Genomic DNA, 26,959 nt, shown 5'->3' with positions numbered 1-26,959 from the left:
TATTTCTCCCAGGGCTCCCTGCTACAACTTACCCCTATACCTCCCACTTCCTTTGTGGGAGGTGTCAGAGAAAGTATAAAAGAGAAAGTTTGGTGCCTTTTAGCTCTCTGCTCTCTACTCTCTTGAGCCTGGAAGCTGGCTGATGCTATCTACCCTGATCTCTTTCTCTTGGCACCTTTTCCCCTTTCTATCTACCTCCTAGTTTTTCCTAGACCTTCCCCTTTCTAATTTAAATAAAACCTAGCCATTCTAAACCCTAAAGTTGCCCTCTGATCTTTTATTTGAGCCCTGAAGGGCTCTGGTCAATTTACCCCTACTGGGGCTGGGGATGCTACCTTCCTTTCCCTTCCTCTACCAACCCCCTAACAATTATTTGGCACCCTCTAGATGGGACCTGAATCTATCTGCCTGACTGCCTGCTGACTATCCTGCCTGCCTTAATGCCTAACTGGTAAGTAAAAGTTTCCTGCCCAAACCCAGCCCAGCGGGGGTCTTTTCCCCTACTAAATCCCTGCCAGGCTCCTCTGCCTCAGCAAAGGTTCTAGATCTAAATCCTCACCCCCAGCCCGGGAGCCTTAACCCTAATCCCCCTCACCCAGCAGGGACTCCTCCAGCAAAAACCAGCAGGGGTCCAGAAAAACCCCAATCCCTCTCTGCCTTTTTCCCACCCCAGCCTAAATTCTCCCTACTGCCCCCTACTAGCTCCAATCTCTCCCTCTGGAGATATTTTGCCTTTTTAAAAGACAACACTAAAAAAACCCAAATACTAAAAAAAACCCCATTTACCTTGATTATCAGCCCGATGGCTTTCATCATCCATTTCAGCTTCAGCATTAAACCTACTAATTCTCCTCCCACTGCGTTACTGAATATTGGCCACTAGAGGTCAGCACTGAGCACTCAGTGTGCTCCCCACTCCCTCCTGCAGCAGCACCTTGCCCAACTCCCCAGCACCAATAATAATACATAAAAGAAAAAAAAAATCAAAAATAAATAAATAGATTGTGATAATAATTAATTTTTTCCTGCTGAAACTAAGTAAACAAAACACAAAAACAAAAATATAAATACATAAATAAGAGCAAACAGTTAAATAAATTAAAAAATCAGAATTAAAGCAAACTGAATAAATAAATAAAGGCTAGCTAAGTAAATAAAAAAACAGAAGCCTCCCAACATGTTTGCTTCTATACAGCAGAGCCTTTTGGCTTTTGTCAAATTGGAAACCTTTATAGTTTCTGAATGCCTCCTGTTTCTGATGCTGCTGGGAAATCTTATTTTTCTAATCTTCGATATGAAGATGCAGAAGGCTGCAAAACAAAAAATGCAAGCCAACATCCAAGCTGCAGTACAAACCCAATTGGACAATTTTAAATACATTATCCACAATGCAGTGGAAAAGGAGGACACAATTCAAACATCTGATTGGGAATTTCAGGAGGATCCAATTCAAAAATCTGATTCAAAATTTTGTGAGGCTGTTCCCAAATACTCAGAGAGAAAAGTCCTATTGCTCCTGAAATAGAAAAGGAGACAGATGTAACAAAACTACTCTCTCATCTTGTGCATCTCTTGGTCAGCCCTCCCTCCCCTCCTCCTCCTCACACTCCTGTCCCTTCTCCCAACCCACAACCAACCCCAATCGAGACCATATCAATTCCTACCCATGCCACAGTAAGCAAACACTTCAAAAGACCAGTTCTGCCACGGTAAGCACCAAAACAACTAAAAAAAACCCAAAACCACACTATGATTCTGATTCATATGATTCTGATTCCTGTGATGGCCTTTTCCCTTGTTAACTTAGAAAAAAACGCAGAACTATTAAATAGTCATAAAACCACTCTTTAATCAAGGGAAAGGGGGATGAGGGCTACTTGACCTCTTATACAGAGCTGCGCCTTGTGCAGAGTCTAAATGAACCCTGCTTTGCTTTGCTCCTTGATCCCCCTGGGAGTGCCACCAAGCTAGATGAGGACTCCCAGGAACAAAGAAAATTGGGGAACTTATATACCATTTGGGAAGATCCAGGGGCTGGGAGATGATTGACATTATACTAACAGGATACAATCAAGCTAGAGAAAGGGATCATAGCTAGAGGCTAGGGTGTAGGGGAAAAGGACTGCTTACACAATGGATACTAAAGGAATGGTCCCTGCCCAGGTAGTCTTCCTGGGAAGGGTCTTTGATACAATGGGGAAGACTACCTAGGACAAAAGGGTATTTAGCATTTACCCTGGGGTCCATTATTCAGTCTGAAACTGCTAGCCTGAGATTCCCTTCAGGGTGGATTCTCACAGGAACAGGGAACAAGCACAAGCTTTTGGGGTCTCCAAACTATTTCTAAACTTGGGGTTCATCATACCTCACTAAGTTACAAGTTTGGGGTCTCTAGATTCCATGTCAACACCCTCTAAAAGAAATGCCTACATTAGACCAATCTGGGGATGTGACAAATTTAACACACCATACTCCATTCACTCCTCAAGATATCAAAATATTTTAAAAAGATGTTCCAAATTATAACAATGAACCCATAGCCATAATGAAAGGGATGGAAGACATATTTTTCCAATATAATCCTTCCCATAAGGATGTGGTAAAATTACTCCATATTTTCCTGACAGAGAGAGAAAGAAACAAAATCATCTCTTATGTAAATAAGGCCCGAGGATGAAATGCAGTACACTGGCCAGGCGAGGATCCTCATTGTAATCATAATGATTCAGAGGAATATTTGCAGTTAAATAATGCTAGGGCTGCAATATTAAAAGCAATGAAAGAATGTGCAGAACATCAAGACAACTGGACCAAATTTGATTGCCTAACGCAAAATGATGACAAAGTTCCCTCTCAGTTTATGGACAAGCTTATTGAATTGGGAGCTTGATATTTGGACTTGGATTTATCAACAGAGCAAGGCATATGACAAATAAAGTGACAATTTGTAAACAATTCTAGCAGAGTGGTCCAGGATTATTTTAAGATTCATTGTCCTAAATGGCCAAAAATGGATCTGGACAAAATAAGAAGAATAGCTGTATATGTCACTAAAGGACATGAAGAGGGTAAATTATCTATTGGAGAACAACTAATTATTTATTGGAGAACATACAAAAAGAACTGAAATCAGTACAAAATAAAATAGAAAAACAGGAAAGAGGGCATGATGATACTACACCAGTATTACTTGCCCCTCTCTGAAAGTATAATTATCAATCTCTGATCTGCCACTTCTATAACAAGAAGGGCCACTTAATGATGAATTGCAGGAATTTGTTATAGACAATTGGGAATAATAATAACAACTACAAGAATTTCAGGAACAGCAATTTCAGGAATAATAATAACTTCAGGAACAACACTAATTTCAGAAACAATAACTTTCAGAACAATAACAAGACTGATAACCAGGCAGATAACTCACAACAAATGACACCACAACAGTATCTTTGAGTGGAGCTCATCCACATACTCCTCAGGGTGCTATTGCCCCTCTACTTGGTGTAGAATGAAGTGCCCCTTAAAAACTCTATTGTTTTTGTTGTTTTGTTGCTATTAACCCTTTTCAGTTTTGTCTCCCTTTAAAAACAGGAAAGCAACAGATTTGAATACAGTGCCTATTTACCCTCTTATCTTTATTTGTGCCATCTGCTATTTGACATGTGCCTTTATGGGAGATCGCAACAACTTGCTTCGTATTGATAAGTTGGAAAACTTGTATTTTGTGTATTTGAAAGATTTGAACATATATTACCTTGAAGGAAACCTGTATCTGTATTGAATTGATTTGCATGTCATACTTTTTGTGAAATTTTTGTATTTTCTTAAATGCATTATTGCTTTTATAACTCCATTGTTTTACCTTACTTGCATCCACACTGTGGATCATGGATAAGCATCTAAATTCTTGGGTAAAAACCTTTATATTCTACCCCTCCTTAAGTGACATGAATTGCAACATATATATATATATATATATGTGTGTGTGTGTGTGTGTGTGTGTGTATATGTATATGTATATATATGTATGTATATATATTCTCATTGTTGCTGATTATGACATATATATGTTTTGAAATTTTTAGCACTTTTTAAAAAATTGCATGTGCATATTTTGTATTTGAAGCACATGTTATCTAAATTGAAAGAGTTTTTGATGATTAGATAAGTTTAGGTTTAGTATATCCATTTGTTCTAACTGTAACTGCCTGCCCAAAAGCCGTAGACTATTGAAACTGCCATTGGCATTTTCCTATTATGGGACTTAGTACATATGTTTGAATCAAAGAAATGGGATCAACAAAGGAGCACAGATTTCATCTATACAGTGCCAAAGAAACACAGATACCTACACAGTGCCAAAGCAGCAAATACTTAACCTGACTGATGCCAAACAAGCACACAGATCAAATACAGAAACTAATCCTACTAGGATTGGTAAGACTTCTATGCCAATAAAAAGGACTTGAACCTAGTGTGAGAATCGAGGTTGCAATGCTTAACATACATTAAGATGTAGGAGTCCTCGAACTACACTCCTTGTGAAAATTTATATCAAGTACCTAACAATTGGCTGTTCTGGCTCCATATTCTATCCTTGAGAAGAAATGACAAAAGAAGAAAAGAAATGACATAATATCAGACCAATAAATATAAATCTAGTCCTTTTATCTAAATTTCTTACTATAGTGGTTGACTGTGGTCTTGGCTGCTAAGTGGGTACTTGCAGGATGTGGGACATAGGTTACTTTAATTGGACATTATTCAAAGACCTAGTGTAGTTTTCTTTTTTCTTAGTTAGAATTTTTTTCATATAAAATTTAGAATTGGATGTTTAGAATTTTACATCCACTAGTTATTTGCCCTTTTTATGCTAAATTTTCTTATGAATTTGATTGGCAGTGATTCATATGCCTCCTGCCTAAGCCATATATCCCTCTGTGATTTCAATGTTTCTTTCTGTCCTCCTCAGGGGGAATGTGTTTTTATTTGATATGGAGGGTTTAGGTTATTTTAGGAAAAGAAGTTTACTGCCTTCTGAAATTGAAATGGAGATGCCTGTGAAGACCACGTGGAGAATGCATGCTGATCCAGGAGCCTAAGATAGCAACTGGATTTACAAAATTTTGAACTATGAGGGATTTAAAATTCATTTTTCTGGTTTAAAATTCATTTGTTTTGTTAAATTCATTTGTTTTGTTTAAATGCATTTGTTTTATGTATCTATATGTTTTGTTGTGAAAGGGGACTGCCCCCTGAATTTTTTTTCGAAAAAGAAGCTCCAAGTATTTGATTTCCTTATATTGTAAAAAATTGTTTACATTCTCCCCTTGTATTGATGTATATGCCCTTTATTTTATTGTAATTGTTAATTTATTTATGTTCCTTTTGATCCATTGGGGAGACTGATCTCCCAAAGGATCACAGCGGGGAATGTGTCATTTAAAATTATTTTAAGCCCTGGAAGACTATGTCTCCCAGGGCTCCCTGTTACAACTTTCCTCTATACCTCCCACTTCCTTTGTGGGAGGTGTCAGAGAAAGTATAAAAGAGAAAGTTTGGTGCCTTTTAGCTCTCTGCTTTCTGCTCTCTTGAGCCTGGAAGCTGGCTGATGCTATCTACCCTGATCACTCTCTCTTGGTGCTTTTCCCCCTTTCTATCTACCTCCTAGTTTTTCCTAAACCTTCCCCTTTCTAATTTAAATAAAACCTAGCTACTCTAAACCCTAAAGTTGCTTTCTGATCTTTTATTTGAGCCCTGAAGGGCTCTGGTCAATTTATCCCCTGCTGGGGCTGGGGAATGCTATCTTCCTTTCCGTGGACACCTTCCTCTCTCCTTTATTCCATTCCTCCAATCCTCCTACCTTCCCCTCTAACACTATCTATTTATATCATGTGATCATTCGTCAACTGGGGAATGATTTATATTCTTACAAATTTGATTTAGTTCGTTATATATTTGAGAAATGAGACCTTCATCAGAGAAATTTATTGTAATATTTCCATCCCCCTGCCTATTTGTGGCTTCCCTTCTAATCTTGGCTGCATTGGGTTTGTTTGCACAAACCTTTTTAAATTTAATATAATCAAAATTATTCTTTTTATATCTTGTAATGTCCTCTATCTGCATTTGGTCACAAATTCTTTCTCAATAGATCTTACAGGTCAACTATCCTATGTTCCCCAAATTTACTTATAGTATCACTTTTTATGTCTAAATCATAAACCCATTTTGACTTAGTACAGAGTGTGGGATATTGATTTTTACCTGATTTTTGCCATACTGTTTTCCAATTTTCTCATCAGTTTTTTGTCAGATAGTGAGTTCTTACCTCCAAAGCTGGCATCTTTGGGTTTATCAAACACGAGATTGCTGAGGTCATTTACCCCTATTCTATTCCATTGATCCACCCATCTATATCTTATTCAGTACCAGGTTGTTTTGATGATTAGTGCTCTAGAGTACAGTTTAAAATCCAGGCTACCTTCCTTCAAAATTTTTTATTGTTTCCCTCGATATTATTGACCATTTGTTCTTCCAGTTGATTTTTGTTGTTATTTTCTATTCTATAAAATAGTTTTTTTTTTTTGGTAGGTTGATTGGTATGGCACTAGTAAATTAACTGAGGTAAGATGGTCAGCCTACCCATGGGTAATTAATGCTTTTCCAATTGTTTAGGTCTAACTTTATTTGTGTGGAAAGTGTTTCCTAATTGTGTTCATATAATTCTTTTGTTTGTCTTGGCAAATAGATTCCCAAGTATTTTATATTTTCTAATGAGATTTTAAATGGAATTTCTCTTTTTAACTTTTGCTTCTGGACTATGTTGGGAATATATAGAAATGATGATTTATGTGGGTTTATTTTTTATCCTACAACTTTACTTAAGTTATTTCAACTTGTTTTTCAGTTGGTTCTGTCTGTTTGCTAAGTATACCAGCATATCATCTATAAAGAATGATAGTTTCTTCAGTGCTTACTTTACCTCCATCAATTTATTTCGCTTCCCTTATTGCTAAAGCTAGCATTTCTAGTACAATATTAAATCATAATGGTGATAATGGGCATCTTTGCTTCACTCCTGATCAAGTAAGAATTTTGACATAACCTTTTTGATCAGAATTTATCATTTTATAATGGTATTAGATCCAAGGACAGTTTTTCTTAGGTATTTGTAGAGCTGAAAATGATGATCCTAATTCTATGTGGAAAATTTTCATATTTAGACATTTTTTCACACTGCTTTATTTGAAGAGGACCTTCAAAATTAAGAGAAAGAAAAAAGGATCCATTTCTAATTGAATCTTTTTCTAGAAAAAATGTCCAGAAACCATCAAGGAAGGGCTTGCAATGGCAAGCCTCTTTATCTTTTAGTATTTCATTTGCTCAAAATTATATGATTTAAAAATGTCTATTAACTGATTAGTGGGGATTGGAATTTAAACAAATCTTAAACTGGCAATCATTCACCCTATGCATTTTGATAGCTATTGACTGTGGGAAAATATTAATGGGCTTGAGTTTTATCTATTAAATGATGAGTTGAACTCAATGGCCTCAGAGGTCCTTTCTAGATCTCATCTTAACATCATGGGAATTCTTATCTATTAATAAGGAATTTTCTTCTTCTTCACCTTCATCCATCATCCATTGCTACCTTTCCCATTACCATTATTTTACATTCTTGCCCATCTTTCAAAGTTCAGCTCAGAAAAGTATATCTTCCTTATTCCTATCATCATCTACTTCTACATCCCTTCAAAGCATTTCACAGTCCTCACATTCATATATATATATTTATAAATATATATATATATTTATATGTAAATATATATATTTACATTTGTAAACCCTTAACTTCTGTGTATTGGCTCCTAGGTAGAAGAGTGGCAAGGGTGGGCAATGGGGGTCAAGTGACTTGCCCAGGGTCACACAGCTGGGAAGTGTCTGAGGCTGGATTTGAACCTAGGTCCTCCTGTCTCTAGACCTGATTCTCAATCCACTCAGCTACCCAGCTGCCCCCTTCATTTATATTATTCTAATTTATAATATGTTTATTTTTATACATGCTTTGTTCTTTTCTCTCCCTTTCTTTTTTTTTTTTTTGGTAGGAAAGTGAGAAGAACACAGGCCCTAAGTTACAAACAACTTGGGTTAAAATCTCATATCTAATACTTATTTCCTGTGTGGCCTTTGGCAAATCACTTACCTTCCCTGGACCTGTTTCCTTTTCCCAATTGTAGAATTAATTAAGTGTAGAATTAAGGTATTGATCTTATTTATCTTTGATCTATAATTCAATATCTTGGCTCCCCAGGAGCACAGGGCCATACTTCATCTTTGTATTTCCCTTTGCTTAGTAGAGTTGCTTAACACATGGTTACTGAGAGAGTTGAAGAAACTTGAATAATCTGTGCTATAAGGATTCCTCCTGCTCTAGTGAGGGACACCTCTTGGGACTCATTTCAGTTTTTATTTCCTTTTTCTGACTCCTCCATAGAAAAATTCCAAGTAGGCAAAATGAATTGCTTAGCAATACTTACCAAATGGAACTACAGAATGAATATGGATTTATTTGGCTAAAAGAGACTCCCAGAATTGCTGAATGATATGGAGTAAAGATACAGAGACCAGGACCAGAAAGTTATTTTAGTCCTCTGTAGGCAGTTCTGTCCTCTTGTTGCTGAGCAGCAGAAGCAAAAGCTAGGGGTGGAATTTAGAATGTTTGCCAGTTTCCCCAGTAACCCAGTACCTTTTGCCCAAGGTGGTAGCTGTAGTAGGGACACTACTAGATGGCCTAAATTTGGAACCTGCATGTAAGTAGACATTGTCTTCTGTTTAGGCTTTTGCCATTTATTTGACATTCCTAGGACTTAGGAACCAATTAAAAAAAAACAAAAACAAAGGAAAAACCTTTTTTTCAAAAGGGAACCAATTTCCTTTTCCATTTTCTCGAGGGTCTATGTGGGATCACAAGATATATACATTGGCCTGGGAGATATGTTGTAAGTGGAGAAAATCTTTAACCACTTTTTAGCTTCTACCTTGACAAACTGAGGGTAGGAATTTTCAATGAAGTCAATAGAAGACTAGTATAAAGGAAAATAGGACTGTTTATGCATGAATTTGTCTTTATCTGACTCCATGTTTTTATTAGGAAGGCTAGGAGAAGATATAGATTGAAAATGGAGATTTTTAAAGCTAAATTCAGATTGTTCTCCTTTAAAACAAAACAAAACAAAAACTAGGTCTCAGAAAAGTCTCTAAAGATAAGTGCCATCTTACCTATGTCTCTCACAAATTAAATTCATAAATCTAGGTCCAATATTTCAGACCATTTGATGGAAGGCTTGACTGAAATTTGTTAAATATTTGAATTAGGGGATTTTTTTTTTTAGAGAAATACAGTTTTATTATCTTCAAGTACTTACCAAACGGATAATGCCACATAGTAGAAAATAGACAATGCAGAGTTATAAGATTGGAATTTAAGCCCTCAGGTAGACCAATTAGACTCAATTTCTTATCTGTAAAAAGATGATCTAAGTATAGATATTATCTACTGGGCAAGGATACAGTTAAGAAACAGTGGGAAAATATAGGTAAGTATTTTATAAAGTAAGAGCACTATTTATTACCTATTTTCATTATTATTATTATTAGTCTAATTTCCCCAAAGAGATTAGTAGATCTAAGTCAACTTGGGTCCTTTCAAACTTCTGTTTTACCTCCTAACCCTCAGGACCTAGCACAGGGCTAGGGATTCATTAAATACAGGCGCTACATTTTTTAAAAGCTATTCATTAAATAAATGAAGGGTTGGATAACATTAAATAAATATGTGTGGAATAATTGATACAGTACTTGAACCAGATTAAAAAAATACAATGTTACCAGAAAGAGGTTCTTAGGATACTTTCCTTACTGAATAATTGTGAATCATTTAATGTAACTGAGACTATCATTTGTGTGCAAATAATTGTTTGAAAGTAGTTGAAAAAAATCTTTACTTCCCTTCATTATTTCATTTATTTCCCTATTTACTAGCCCAGTTTCTCATTCATTAAAATGTCACTTTAAAAACACTTTGTTTTAGCCCAGCCTCTTTGGTTTTGATATCCTGGGTATGATTGTGTATTCTTTCATCCTCTCCTTCATTTCCACCTCTTGGGATCCCTAGCCTCCTTCAAGACTCACCTGAAATATGACTTTCTACAAGATGCCTTTTCCCCAACTCTTGGTGCCTCTTCTTGTTTCCCCCTCAAGGTTACTTTGAACATGCTTTGTATGTCTTTCCTGCACCGCTGAATGTAAGTAAGCTCCTTGAGGTGAGAGACAATTCTTGTTTTCTTCTTCTTTGTTTCATAGCCTTAGCATAGTCCCTGAAACACAGTAAATGCATAGTAAATACAGGTTGATTGATGTCTATATTGTAGAGAAGCAGGTAGGTAGGTCCCTGGCATTTCCCCTTGTGCCCCCTCCAGCCCTCCTCTTGCTTTTATCACACAAAATTGGCACAATTGATCAACAAGTATTTACCAAGTGCCTACTATGTGCCAATCCCGATCTCAAAGACACTACTAGGGTCACCTCTCATCCCCAGCACCCACAAGAGGTCACCCTGACTCACTTTCTAGAACGTTTCAAAGAGACAACTTTTGCTCTAAATTCTTCAATTCAACCCGTAATCTCACAGGCTACATTTATGATAAAATAGGTGACTTACCTCTGCCATGCTTAGGATCACGTTTCTAGGCAATGTCTGCCAAATACGAGGCTAGGTGGTGATGCTCCTAAAAATAACCCTTTGGAATACCTACTTCCCTCGAGAACCTCCTTATGTTGGCAGAAGACAAGTAAGAACTATTATGCCTTGGCATTTATGTCCTTTCTGCCTTCCATCTTTTCCTTCCCGGCTCAGTGGAAAGCACAAAGTATTTGGAATCTGAGGACCAAACTCTGTCCCTTCTTACTATGCAACCTCAGATGAGTCACCCTTTCTGAGTTTAGGGTTTCTTATCTAAAAAATGAAGGGACTGAACTCTGATTTCTAAGGTTTTTTTTAGCTCTATAAAGGTCAACTTGAAATGAACTCCTTTCCAAATGTACAAAAATGCTTTGTTAGTTGATTCTCAACCAATTGAACTTTATGTAGGCATTGGATATTAAAAGTTTGGAAATGATTGACCTTCAGAGTCATAAGATTAAAAGTTAGAATGAACATCATAGATCACCTTAACAAATGCCCTCATTTAACAGATAACAAAATTGACTTGTAGAAAATGGAATCATTTGCCATAGGTAGCAGAGCCAGGAATCAGACCAAATTCCTCTGACTGACTTCAAATCCCATGTTCTTTCTCCTTTACCCTCCTTAAAAAAAATATTAAAAAGCAAGGGACCTTAGAAAGAGAATCTATCCTAAGTTCCCCTCCATATTCACACATACCCAAAGATCTAAAGTGACTTACCAGTGGTCCCAGAGGAGAGCCAGTATTGGAATTTGGTATTCTTACTCCCTGTCCTAAACCCTTACTACTATTCTATTCTAGTTTGTTTTTTTTAAGTCTCTAGTTTCCTAACATTTCATTATTTAATTTACATATGATAAATAATGATCCCTGGTTGTATTTCACTTGGGACAAGCTAGTGCTATAGTTTTATCATATCACTAAAAGTACTATAGTTCTTCCTAGACACAAATGCATTAATATAAAGCTGTTTAGTGTGCTATCTCTCCCAGGAAATTTTGCTTTTAACAAGGGAGCAGCTGGAGGAGGAACTCCAAGGACCTGCTATCTTAATGATGGAATTTACAATCTCATACCTAACTGGGAATAGCATGACCTGATGCCTCTGAAATAAAATTAAAAAAAAAGATGACTGCCCAAAGCTAACTCAGACTGCACTACAATGATTTTTACATTTTGCCTGCTGAGTAGCTTCCCCAAATAATAATGAAATTTAAAACTAACCCTAAATCTTATGACTTTGCAAGTAAATTATATTCAAACTTTAAAAAAATAACCCTTACCTGCCACCTTAGAATCAATACTGTATATTGGCTCCAAAGCAGAAGAGCAGTAAGGACTAGGCAATAGAAGTTCAGAGACTTAACCAGCTAGGTTCATACACCTACGAAGTGTCTGAGGTCAAATTTGAACCCAGGACCTTCAATCTCTAGACTTGACTCTCAATCCTCTGATCCACTTAGCTGCCCCCTATTTTCAAACACTTAATATTCAAACATTATATATAAAGCCATATTCACTGAGAATCAACTAATTAAGCATTTTGATCATAGGGAATGTCAAAAATCCTATTTCTTTCTCCCATTTCCTTTCTTCCTAATTATTCTTTCAGTTTTTCCCAACAACATTCCCCCTACCATCTGGCAGAATGAGAGAATAAAGTAAGTATTTCTCCTTTACCTCTCAAACCCTAACTAGGTAATCATGCATATCTGCCTCCATTTTGTCTCTTTCTTCCCCTATAGCCTAGTGACTTTCCTCTGGGTTATGCACACTTTCATGAAATATAGGAATTTACTTGCAAGGCACTGTAGGTTTGAATAACTGAAACATTAACTGAATACTTTCTCTTTTCCTCTTCCTAAATCCATCCAGTAAACTCTTTAGGTTTTTATAGCCTTCAAGGCTTCTATCTCAAACAATGTGAAAAGGTTGAGGATTTTTTTTTAACGACAATCTCATCTGGCCTTATAATTAATTTTACTATTAATATATACATTAATTTTGCTACTTAAATCTTTTTTCCTAAAGTATTTTTGCTTTTCTTGTGTTTCCTGTTCAGAAGAATTTATATATTGAATACACTAATATGCTTTTTTTCTTTTGGGCTAATAACTTAAATGTTTCTCAACTATTGAAAATCTATTTTTAAAAATTAGTGATTAGACTCTACTTTGATGAGTATGCTACTGGAGGGTACAATCTAATATCCTATAGTTATCATAATGCCACATTCAAATATCTCCCATGAATCCCCATAGATAAAGAATATCCCAAACCAGTGATGACAAACCTTTTAGTAGTGACCAAGTGTCCAAAATGCTGCATGTGAGTTTCCAGTCTTACCCTAGACAGGGGGAGGAGTAAGTGCTCTTATTGGGCTGCTGGGCAGAGGGAGGGTAATGTGAGAAATATCCTCAGGCATGTGTAGAGAGAGGCGTGGCATAGATTCACCAACATGGTGACCTAGGCAATTAAATTAATTTTCCTTTATACCTGAAAAATCTTTCTCTTGGTTTTTTATGATATTTATTATATTGAGCTTTAACCACAAAATTTCTAGGTGATTTAAATTCATATTTTCCCTTTATAGGTGATCAATGAATCCTAATGATCTATATTTTGATTTCTAAGAAGGAGGTAGAGAAATCCACAAAGAAGTGATAAAACAGCCCCTGATACAGAAAAAAAGGGGGGGACACACCAGGAGAACAGTCTACTTAAAAACTGAAAGTTTATAGTTAAAGGAAAAGAGACACCCGTGCTGTGGAAGTGGCAAGACCATGAGTTGCTCTGAATAGAGTTGTGTTGTCAGAATTGGTTAAAAGTATGGCCATGTCAGATTCTATGCAAGACCTTTTCTCATATCCTAAGGCATAATTCTTTCTGAAGACTGTTAATCAATTTACCCAACTGAATGCCACATGCACGAATAGAGAAATCTTCAAACCTAAGCATGCTAGCCTAGAAAGCATTTGCTTTGTTCTAACAATGGGGGGAAGGGGTCTTAATTTTAAAAGGTCTATGATTAAAATTCTCCAGAGACCATATCCTAATTTTGTAATTATTTATTAAGTAGCAAAAATTGGGCCAAAGAAAGAGAAAAGTAGGAGCCATGTGGTTTGAGCCAGCCAGCCCTCAGCCAGATCACATGCTCTCCTGAATTCCTGGTTCCAGGAAAACAGGGCTGCCTCTCCATCAATTTATTCTCTATGCAATGTTCCCTTTCTCTAGCCAAACAGTGAGTCTTTCAGATGCCAGGAATAACCAAGAGGTGTTTAGAATGGCCACACAATAAATGGGAGCTGTTTTCAGACAAAAGGAGGGAGGATCCTACCCATGCCTCAGGAAGATATATTGAGCTTCTGCCCTAAAATCAAACTTTTTTTGCTTTAAAATCAAAAGGTTGTTTTGGGGGCCAAAAAGGAGTATAGATTAATATTAACTTTCCACAGAATTGTTCATCTTAAATTATATTCCTTTCACAGGCTGATCAAAATATGATCAGAATCAGGGGTAAGTTTGCATTTATTTACCAGTGAGTTTGAGAATACTTCTGTAATCCTTTGTTGGTCCTTTCAGTCTCTATTGTTTATTTAAAAAGTACATTTTTCAAATTTCCAGGCAGAAGATAGAGTGAGACCCTACTTGTTGGCAAAACTTCTACTTCCACTAACTCAGAACAAAGAATCTGCCCAATAAGGTAACAAGAATAGGAAGATAGGAAAAAATCCATGAAATGTAAATTATTATGATATAACAACAGAAAACTACACAAAGGACCTTCTCCCAAATACCAAATGAATTGATGCACTGATCATGACAAATGCTGGCAAACAGACCTGGATTTTGAACTTTGGTTGTTTCTTCTATTTTATCTCTGAAAACAGACACTGCTCTCCACAACTTTAATGGGCAGAGAATGTTGAATTCATCATTCATAGCAATGGACCCAAAAGGCAACTGGTGCACCAAGACTGGGAGACACACAGCAATACAAAGCTAGAAAGAATAGAATTAGAATTACTAGTGAGGAAAGGAAGACGAGCCATGGTCTTCTCCTAGCTTCCATGGATCAGAAATATAGTTATTCCCCACCTCCCCTTTCCTCACAGCAGTTCCAGATTATTGGAGCCATCAATTCTTAGTAATATGGATAGGCATGGAGGTTGGGGAAGATAGGTATAGTGGAATTTGGAAGGACTACATAGTTGAGGGAGCCTAGTACAATTCCATTCACAACAGAAGAAAAAGAGCTAAGAGATAAACCAATAATGAGATTAACAAAGCAGAGGGAAAATAGTCCTTTAGTTTTGAAAAACACACACACACACACACACACACACACACACACACACACACACACACACATATATATTGGCATGAGTCACAGAGATTGCAATACTCCCTATAAAAGAAAAAGCCTGGAAATGCTATAGGACTCATAGAGAAAATTAAAAAAAAAAAGCCCAGGATAATTAGAAAGTACAATAAATTATTTTTAAAAGAATAATTAAAAGAATATTGGGAATTGAGGCAGAATATAAGCAAAAATTAGAGCTCTCAAAAATAAAATTAATAAGACAAGTCAATGAATAGACAATTTAGAACATTTGTTGGAGATTTTCTCCAAAACAATGGGGCCTATGAAAAATAAGATCAATTTGAATATATAAAGTTGGAAGTAAATTTGACATTTTAATAAAAAAACTAATGATTACTAGTGACTTTAGAGAGCGCAATCTGTTTAAATGATGAGGTCAGAAGCCATACTGAAAAAAAATGAAGAAAATAAGATGATAGTGAGAATGAAATGATTTAATTGTTTGAGGATAGACAGATCATTGGCATTTTTGTAGTCATAGGAAGCAACCAGTAAACAGGAAGTGATTGATAATTGGTACAAGATTAGGGCTGATAGGGATGGGGTAACTTGATGGAAAAGAATAGAAAAAATGGGATCATATATATGTAGAGGAGTTACTCTTTTTTTTAAAGTTTAATTACATTTATTAACCCATTTCTTCATTATTTTCTTTAGTGTAAACAATCAAAAATATAATAAATCAAGTTCTGGTTTGTAACATTTGGCAATTTCTGAGGTGTAAATAGCGATAATGAAAATGTAACCATTAACTTTTTTAAAAAACTTAAACGATTAATTAATTAAATTTTTTATCTAAAACTTTTATTTAATTAATTAATTTTGAATATTTTTCTGTGGTTGCATGATCCATGTTCTTTCCCTCCCCTCCTCCACCACCTCTCCCATAGCCAAGGAGCAATTCCACTGAGTTTTACAGGTGGAGGAGTTACTCTTGACAGGGAGAAGGGCTAACATTTGTGAAGCATAGGTTAAGGATTGGATAGTGGCAGAAGACACCTGGGTGATGTAAGACACAGAACTGGGGAGAAAAGGAAGGTTTGTGAATGGCCTCAGTTTTTTCAGTGAAATATTAGGAAAGTTTCTCAGCTAAGAAAGTAGGAGGAGGGGAAGCTGTGGGTGGTTTGAGGAGGGATAAAGAGATTTGGAAAAGTCCCTTTGATGAGTGGGACATGTTGGGAAGTACAGTATAAAGAATTGCTTAGCCACTTAGCTAAGCATTTTTAGGATATTTCTCCAGCTTTGTACAGCAGGATATGAGTAAGAGCAAACGTTTTGGATGTAATTCAGGGCTGGTTCTTGCATCATAGGGTCATTGATAGAATAAGGGACAAGGGACTTGAGAGAAAAAGACAGTATAGAGTGGAAGTGATTCACCAAGGGGTCAAGATATGGAAGGGACTAGCATATAACCAGTGCAAGGGAGTCATTATCCTTTTCCCATCCTGGGAGGGACAGGAAATATAATATCTGAGCAGGCAAAGATTTTCCTCTTTCATGATGAGTTATAAAACAGAATCTGAACAAAACAAGGAGGGGAGTGGGTGGCACCTAGGTGGCTCAGCGAATCAGAGAATCAGGATAGAAGAAAGGATATCCTGAGTTCATATGTGGACTCAAACACTTCCTAGCTATGTGACCCTGGGCAAGTCACTTAACCCCTATTGCCTAGCCCTTGACCTTTCTTCTGCTTTGGAACCAATATTTAATATTGATTTTCAGACAGAAAGTAAGGGTTTTTTTTTTTAAAGGGAGGAATAGAGAAGAGTTATGAGCAAAAGCCAGTGGAATGTCCCAGGATACTGAATCCTCTGAGTGGAATTTATTTTTCAATTAATTAATTTATAGTTTTTATTTCTATTTTGAATATTTTCCCATAGTTACATGTTTCATGTTCTTTCCCTCTCCCCAAACCCCCCTAACCCCACTTAGCTGACACACAATTTCACTGGGTTTTACATGTATCATTGATTAAGACCTAATTCTATATTATTGACGGTTGGAATAGTTATTATTTAGTATCCTCATGCCCAATAATATCCCCATCAGCCCATGTGTTCAAGCAGTTGTTTTTCCCCTGTGTTTCTCCTCCCACAGTTCTTCCTCTGAATGTGACTAATTTTCTTTCTCATAAGTCCCTCTGAGTGGAATTTAAAGATAAATTGCCAATAAATACTACCAGAACCTCCCTCACTCCCTGCTCTGCCTTCTGAAAGAGAACTCTGATGAGGCAGATTGGAATGGACTGAGATGGTTATCTGTGACCCTTTAAGCGGGGTCCACAGAAAGACTATGAATTCCCCCTGTGATTCTTACTTGCAGATAGTTCATATATGATTTTAAAATTCCATTAAAGTTTTTTATATTTTTATTCTATCTTATATGGAAACAATTATCAATCACAACTTCTTTCTAATGCATATATTTGGTCTTGATTTAGAAACTCTGATCTAAAAGTAAGAGACCATCTTATAGTTTTGATTATTAATTATATTTCCCTAAAGACAAAACTAAATATAATTAAAAAAAAAAACTCGTCTCCAAATGAATCATGTCCTTTTTTGCTATCTGGGCTGAGACAGGTGCTCTTAGATCACATATCCACATCCACTCCTTCCTCTTTCCTCCCTGTTCTCTGCAGGAATGAAATCAAGGGTATAGGGACTGCCAAATGGTAGGTTAGATAGGTGTAGCCAGATCTGGCTAGTTAACTCCCAAATTCTTAAGGTTGGAGGAAAAGCCATCACATAGCAAAATCTTGCCTCACACTGCCACCTAGTGTAACAGGGGACATTAGACTGAAAAACGATTCAGCCACCAAGTTAAAAAATCAAGTCACCAGCATTTATTAAATTATATATCAAATACTATATTAAACATTGAGTAGTAAAAGAAAGGCAAAAACAAAAATTGTCCCACCATCAAGGACTTTACATTTTAATGGAAACAACACGAGCTAAATATGTATCAACACGATATGTACAGACAAATGGGAGAAAATCCTAAAGTGAGGAAACTAGCCTTAAAGGGACCAAGGAAAGACTTACTGTAGAAGGGATTTTAGCTGGTACTTGAAGGAAACCAGGAAAGCCAGAAGTCAGAGATGGGGGGGAAGGGAACATTCAGCTCATGGGAGAAAGCCAGTGAAAATGCACAGAATCAGGAGAGAGAATGTTGTGTTCAAGGAACAGATTATAAGAGAAGAGGTTATAATCTAGTTGAGGACTAGCTGACGTATTAAATAATTGTGCTTGACAGTTTAAAAATTGCATTTGGCTTGAATAAAATCAAGTATATAAGATTCCAAAAAAGAGGTATTTATATCCACATGATCTATGATCACTTCTTTTTCCTCCTGAAAAGATGGTAGGATGAGATACCAGGGAATGGGCAAGGGAATGGAATTAAAAAGGAGAAATCCTTTCCTCTCTTTCTCCTTATTGCATAATTTGGGAAGTACAAGGGAGATAAATCTGGTCATTTCAGGAATACTAATAGTACATAAAAAGAGAAATCTGGTTCCTCTCCCAGATTGTAACTATTTACTCTAGGAAGAAGCCCCATTGTCCTAGAGACCAGTCAGAAGAATTTCCTGTGGCTTCTCAATAAGAAGGGGCTTAAGAAGGTTCTTACCTTCCTGGGAGGTTTCTTTCTGATAAAAGTTCATACTTTATAATTGCATTCCTGCCATTTTGTTATATCTCTAGTCCAGGACCAGCTCTTTCAGTGCTGGAATTATACACTATTATCTACAACAGTTCTGGAGGAAATACATCCATTTAACTTTGGAGCTTCTGCCCTAGAGCCAAAGTATCTTAAACTGAGCATTGAATGTGCAATTACTTAGCCCAATATATCCAAATAGATCTCCCACCACACATAATAGGGCTGAAGGGCTATCTTCCCATCTACCCAACTCTTGATTGTAGCATTCCACCCCTTAAAAAAATTGACACAGTCATTAAATCAATAAATAGTGCTATTGCTTCTAGAAAAGATAAGGGAACACCCTCCAAAAGACAATTACTGTGTCAGAGTTATCTCTTCTTATTATAATATAAACATCTTCAGGGCAAAAAACTATCTTACTATTTGTATTTGTATTTGCATTATGTCTGGCACATAGTAATCCCTTAAGTGGTTTTTTCATTCATTCATATGTTCATTATGAGGAATTGTCAAATCAATGAGGAATTTTTTTAAAAATAAAAAAGAGGCAAAACATTCCCAAAAGCTATTCTTAAGCTTAAAAATGCAAATTGTAACTCTGTTGACTCAATTGTCTTTACTTTGTAGCCCTTTAGGCAATCCTGGCACTGGGAAAGAGAGGAGGAGTACACTTTCAGTGGTTTAAATTTTGCTTTCTCATTTCTAAGTAGGTATAAACTCTCCTTGAAAAACTCTCATTTTCACTTTAACAAACATTTATAAAATACTACTTCATTCAAAGCACTTTCCTCTACCATCTTCTTCCTGTAATAGATGGGGCTGAAAGGATAAGAAGATATTCTCTCTAGTACTTTGAATTCTTTGGACATAATATAAGAATTTCCACATTGGATCTGTCACAGTCCAACCTTCTTCGTAATGTTTCTGAAAATAGTTGAGAGAGAACTCTCTACATAATCTCCAATGATGAGGAATGAGCCATATACATTTTAATAATTTATTTTTATTTACATAATCAAAAATTATACAGATATTAATAGATCATGAGAAAGTTAAATAATGTGTCAACAAGTTATTTCAACAAAAGGTAGAAATTCGAACCAGATCTAGGTCTAAAAAGTGACTTTAAGAATCCACTGAAGACCTTGAGATGATGACTTGTGAAGAGATGTTGGTGTCTTTGGGTTCCATAAATGGCAAGTTTCATTTCAGGTGCTCCCCCAAAGAACTGTTAGACTATCCAAACTAAAGTGAATCCCTATATTGGTGAAAGTGAGGTGCCAGAAAGGGACTGTTAATATGGAATTACTCTATATTTGAGGTTATCTCATTTGGATATGGTGCACTTTGTGGCACAGTAGATAGAGTGTGGGTCCTGGAGTCAGAAACACTTGAGATTAAGTCTAACACTAGCTGTGTGATCCTGGGCAAATCATTGCCCTCTTTTGGGCTCAGTTTTCTCATTTTTTAAATGTACTGGTGAGGGTAATGGCAATTCACTCTAGTAGTATCTTTGCCAAAAGAACTCCAAATGGGATCACAAAGAATCCAATTGGACTGAAAAACTTAAAACAATTAAATCTCATTTGGATGTTCCCTTTGTTACTTAGCTCAGTGGAGATGAGAACTTACTCTAAGGCTATATATAGCTCCATTGAAGTGTCTCTGGGATCTACGTTTGACTTTTTTGTTTAGTACTTTAACAAATGATTAGATTAAAGGCATACATAGCTTACTCTTCTTCTCTTTAAGGGATAGCTAACATGCTGTATAATAGTCAAGGTCCAATAGGATCTTGACAGGCAAAAACGGAATCTAAGAAGATGATACAGAACTGATGTAACTTTGAAAAGTTGATTTAAAAAGGAAAAAAAAAATCAAATCCCCACATGGCATGACCAGAGAGAAGTTTGTTCAACAAAGAACTGGGATTTTAGTGGGCTACAATTTCTCCAAGTCAGCAGCCAAAAATCAAATTAAAACAAAACAAACAAAAAAGCCTCAGTTTTTAAGCCTTCTCCACAAGAAGAGTAGACTATAAAAAGACTATTAAAAAGAGAAGGTATAAAGAGGATATGATACCCATTTATTTAAAAGAATTGTCTTATAGAAGAGGAGTGGTCTTTTGGTCTCTGAGTTCAGAAACCGTAGAAATGTGTACAAATTACAAAGAGATAGATCTAATAATAATATTATAACCATACTAGGATTGATTTAGCGCTTTGAGGTTTCTAAGGCACTTAATAAATATCTCATTTAGGTATGATGTCAGGAAAAAGCTTTCTAACAATTAGTGCTGTCCAAAAGTGAAATGAGCTGCCTAGAGAACTAGTGGCTTTTCCCCCTCAACATCTTTAAGCAGAGGTGGGATAACCACTGTCAAGTATGTCATGGTAGGGATTGCTTTTAGTTTTGGATTGGACTAGATGGCCACAGAGATACATTCTCTCTGTGAATTCTATGATATTGTGAAACCAAAATCAACTTCTTTAAGTAGCTACCAACCCCTGGGATATTTCAAGATTTTCTTCCAAATGCCTCTGACCCCCACACAAAGACATATAGGAAAACAGAGAGACATGAAAGAATGTCACATTTTCAGGGACTCAAAGAACCATTATGATCCTCCCAGGACCCAAGGGAGTAGCCTAGAAGCTGTCATACAGACTCATCACACAGGGGAGGGAATGTTCCACCACCAAATGCTAAAGAGAGTGGAATTGCATGATTAAATGGATTCATATATGAAATTCTTCTGTGTTTTATTTTTGGGGTTATGAATCTATAATAAAATATCCCATGCACTGGTGAGAGGGCAGGGACAGGCAGGCTTTTTATAAACAGCCTCTTATATTGGTTTTTATAGCTGCCACTATATTATTTTATATTGCCACTTTCTAGTTGCTTCTGAATTGACTGCCATTTCTCTCATTAGCCCCATCTTTTTAGGGCACAATTTAAGTATTTGGATAGACATTTGTTATTGTTGCTGTTACTGTTCATTTGTTTTAATTTTTTCCTACTCTTTATGACCCCATTTGGAGTTTTCTTGGCAAAGATACTAGAGTGGTTTGCTATTTCCTTCTCCAACTCATTTTACAGATGAGGCAAACAGATAGAGTGGCATGCTTGGAGTCTGGAGGACATAAGTTCAAATTTGGTCTCAGACACTTCAAATAGTTGTGTGACTCTAGGCAAGTGACTTAACCCCAATTGCCTAGCACTTATGACTCTTCTGCTCTTCTGATAATGATATTTCTATTGATTCTAAGATGATTATAAGTTAAATGTTAAAAAAAGGAACTGAGGCAAATAAGGTTAAGCGACTTGCCCAGGGTCAAACAACTAGTGTCTAAAGCCAGATTTGAACTCAGGAAGTTAAATGTTCCTGACACCAGGTCTAATATTCTATCTAGGTACCACCTAGCTGGCCTGTGTTGGAAATAATAACATTGAGTTAACATAATCCATGCCATGAATACTCCATGGATCCATTTATTATAACTCTTTGATTTTCATTACCTATTAAATCTTATTAATTTCCTTTGAAAATCTCAGAAGATATGAAATAAAGCTTTTCAAATCAGTTCAATCCAATTTATCAATCATTTATTTATTTGTTGATTATTTCCACTAACTTCTTAGTTGATTCTTTAGGATTTTTTAAGTAGACCATCATATCTTCTGCTAAGAGTGATAGATTAGTCTCCTCAGTGCCTATTTTAATACCTTCAATTTCTTTTTCTTCTCTAATTGTTACTGCTAATGTTTCTAGTTCAATGTTAAATAATAGAGGTTATAATGGGCATCCTTGTTTCACTCCTGATCTTATTGGGAATGCTTCTAATTTATCCCCATTGCAGATGATGCTTGTTGTTAGTTTTAGCTATATACTATTTATTATTTTTAGGAAAGGCCCTTCTATTCCTATATTTTGTAGTGTTTCTCAATAGGAATGCATGTTGTATTTTGTCAAAGGCTTTTTCAGCATCTATTGAGATAATCATGTGATTTTTATTTTTTAGATTGTTGACTTGGTTAATTATGTGAATAGTTTTCCTAATACTGAACCCTCCTTGCATTCCTGGTATAAATCCCACCTCATCATAATGAATAACCCTAGTGATCACTTGTTGGAGTCTTTTGATAGTATTCTATTTAAGATTTTTGCATTTATGTTCATTTAGGAGATTGGTCTGTTGTTTTCTTCCTCTGTTTTTGATCTATTTGGCATTGTGGTCAGTACCATATTAGTGCCATTAAAGGAATTTGGTAGGACTTCTTTGCTCATTATGTCAAATAATTTGTATAGTATTGGGATTAGTTGTTCTTTGAAAGTTTTATAGAATTCACTTGTGAATCCATCTGGTCCTGGGGATTTTTTCTTAGGGAGTTAGTTCTTTGATGGCTTGTTCAATTTATTTTTCTGATATGGGATTACTTAAGTATTCTATTTCTTTTACTGTTAATCTAGGCAATTTATATTTTTATAAATATTCATCCATATTACTTAGATTGCCATATTTATTGCCATATAGTTGGGCAAAGTAATTTTTAATAATTGCCTTCTTTTCCTCTTTGTTAGAGGTGAGGTCTCCCTTTTCATCTTTGATACTGTTATTTTGGTTTTCTTCTTTCCTTTTTTATTAGAATGACTAGTACTTTGTCAATTTTATTTTTTTCAAAGTACACAACTTGTCTTATCTATTAATTCATTAGTTCTTTTGCTTTCAGTTTTATTAATTTCTTCTTTAATTTTTATGATCTCTAATTTTGTTTTCATCTGGGGATTTTTAATTTGTTCACTTTCTAGTTTTTTCATTTGCATGCCCAATTCATTGATCTCTACCCTCCCTAATTTGTTAATATATGCACTCAAGGATATAAATTTTCCCCTGTGTACTGCTTTGGCTGCACCCACAGATTTTAGTAGGATGTTTCATAATTGTCATTCTCTTCAATGAAATTATTAATTGTTTCTGTGATTTGTTTTTTAACTAACTGATTTTAGAGAATGATATTATTTATTTTCCAAATGCTTTTTGATTTGTTTATCCATGTGTCCTTACTAATTATTATTTTTATTGAATTATGATCTGAAAAGGTTATATTTATTATTTCAGCTATTTTCCATTTGTTTGCCATGTTTCTATACCCTAGTACATGTTCAGTCTTTGTGAATGTACCATGTGCTGCTGAAAGAAGGTATATTCCTTTTTGTCCCTATTAATTTTTGTCCACATATGTATTAACTCTAATTTTTCTAGGATTTCATTCACCTCTCTTATCTCTTTCTTATTTGTTTTTTGGTTTGATTTATCTAGATCTGATAGAGGAAGGTTTAGGTCTCCCTCTAGTATAGTTTTACTATCTATTTCCTCTTTGAGCTCTGACAGTTTCTTCTTTAGAACTTTGGATGTTATAACATTTGGTGTATACATTTGAATACAGATCATTCCTCATTGTCTGTACTACCTTTTATCATGATGTAATTACCTTCCCTATCTCTTTAAATCAGATCTATTTTTGCTTTGGCTTTGTAAAATATCATAAGTTTAACTCCTGCCTTCTTTTTCTCAGTTGAAGCCCAAAAGATTTTTCTCCAGCCTTTTACCTTTACCCTGTGCATGTCTACTTGCCTAATGTGTGATTCTTGTAGACAACATATGGTAGGATTTTGATTTCTAATATACTTTGAAATTTCCTTCCGTTTTATGGTCAAGTTCATCCCATTCACATTCAATGTTATGATTATCAGCTGTGTTTCCCCCATCATTTTGATATCCTCTCCTACTTCTGCCCTTTCTTCTTTTGCTATTTCTTTTAAATCAGTAGTTTGCTTTTAATCAGTCCCCCTTATCCTCTCCATTAGTTTACTTCCCTTTCCGCCCCCTCCCTATTTGTTCCTCTCTTATTATTTTTAAGGCCTATTAAATTCCCAATTCCCTCCCCCCTCTCTTCCCCTCCCTTTTTGAACTCCCCACCCCACTACCACCTTGGTTTTTCTCTTCTGACTTTCCCTGTAGGGTAAGATAGAATTTGATATCCCCATGGATATAGCTGCTCTTCCCTCTAACAATTGATTCCACTGAAAGTAATGTTTAAGTATTTTCTATTAAGAGTCTCTTCCTCTCCTTATAATAGTATTCATTACCTCCCCTTCCCATGCACCTCTTTGTGTGGCAGAGATTATCCTTTATTTCTTATTCCTTCTAGTTTCTCTTGGTACCATCTTCAAATCCCCCCATTTTCTTTTTTTGGATATCATCTTAGGCCATTTAGTACTGCAACCTCTTCCTATGAATAATTCTTCTAATTACTATAATAGTAAATACAATTTTTGAGAATTACATATAACATTTCCCCATATCGGGATACAAATAATTTGATCTTATTAAAGCACTTAAAGAAGTAAATTAAAAACAAAAAAAAAAGAATTTTTTTCTTTCCCCTCTCTTTCTTATTTACCTTTTCGTGTTTATCTTGATTTTTGTGGTTGAACATCAAACTTTCCAATTACTTCTGGTCTTTTCTTTACAAATACTTTTGATTTTTCAGGAATACCTATTATTCTCAAATTGTCTCTTCTGGACCTGTTTCCTTGGTCTGTCATCTTCTAATTGAGATAGTTCATGTTTCCTTCTATTTTGTCATTCTTTTGTCTTTGCTTTATTAGTTCTTGCTGTCTTGTGAGATCATTGGCTTCTATTTGCCCAATTCTAGTCTTTAGAGACTGCTTTTCTGCTATAATCTGTTGATTTTCCTTTTCGATTTTGTCTATCCTGTTTTTCATGGTTTCCTGCTGTTTAATTTGGGTCTCCAATTTGCTTGTCATTTCATTTGATTTTGGGGCATCTTNTTTACAAAAATAATGATAACCAACATTTATACAGTGCTTTTAAGCTTGCAAAACCTTCACAAACATCAGCCCATTAAGCATCACAATTATCCTGTGAGGGGACCAGCTAAGTAGCACAATGGGGAGGCCCTGGGTTCAAATTTGACCTTATACACTTCCTAGCTGTATGAACCTGGGCAAGTCACTTAACCCCAATTGTCTAGCCTTTGCTACTTTTCTGGCTTAGAACTGATACTAAGACAGAAGGTAAAAGTTTAAAAAAAATCCCCCAAAGCAATTATCCTGTGAGGTAGGTACTAGAGCAGTGGTTCCCAAACTTTTTTGGCCTTCCGCCCCCTTTCCAGAAAAAAATATTACTTAGCACCCTGGAAATTAAAATTTTTAAAAATTTAATAGCAATTAATAGGAAAGATAAATGCACCTGTGGCCATCGCTGCTCCCCTGGATTGCTGAAGCATCCACCGGGGGTGGTAGAGTCCACTTTGGGAATCACTGTACTAAAGTATAAGACAACCTCCAATAAACAGATAAGGAACCTCAGATTTAGCAAGGCTATCTGACTTGACTATGGCCACCTAGGCCACCTAGTTACTGAGTGTTAGAGGCAGGATTTGAACTCAGGTTCTCTTGGTTCCATCCCTAGTGGGCTTCTGCCTCTTTGTTCTCAATAGTAGCTGGAAAGGCATTTATTCTATATGGTTTGTGCAGTGAAGCTGCCTCTTATGGCCTGTAGCAATTATAAAATACTTCCTGTGGCATTTCCTTTCTTAAATTCTTTCTTTCTTTCTTTCTTTCTTTCTTTCTTTCTTTCTTTCTTTCTTTCTTCCTTCCTTCCTTCCTTCCTTCCTTCCTTCCTTCCTTCCTTTATTTCTTTTTTTTGTAGATGAACACACATATTTCTATTGTTTATTGGGTTTATGTTTTGGGGTTTTAGTTTTATAAGATTACTCACAGAAATGAACAATATGCAAATATGTTTTACACCATAATACATGTAGAACTCAGATTGAATTGCCTGCCTCCACTGGGAGGGCAACTGTTAACTTCTTTTTGAGCTATTTCCCACTTTTCTTGCCAAATCTCTTTCATCTTTCTCATGATTTCAGATTTGAATTCTTTAAGAGCTTATGGCCAATGTTCATTTTTTTGGGAGTGTTTGGATGTGTTTATTTGTTTGTCCTCCTCTTCTGTCTGCTCTGTGGTCAGGACTTTTTCTCCCTAAAAATTATTGAGTGTCAGTGCTTTTTCTTTTGTTCTTTCTGGTGGTTATTTCTTGGGCATTGCTTGCCATCA

This window comes from Gracilinanus agilis, chromosome 4 (genome assembly GCF_016433145.1).
Source record: "Gracilinanus agilis isolate LMUSP501 chromosome 4, AgileGrace, whole genome shotgun sequence".
In the NCBI taxonomy this organism is placed as follows: Eukaryota; Metazoa; Chordata; class Mammalia; order Didelphimorphia; family Didelphidae; genus Gracilinanus; species Gracilinanus agilis.
Note: the sequence above shows the minus strand (reverse complement) of the source record.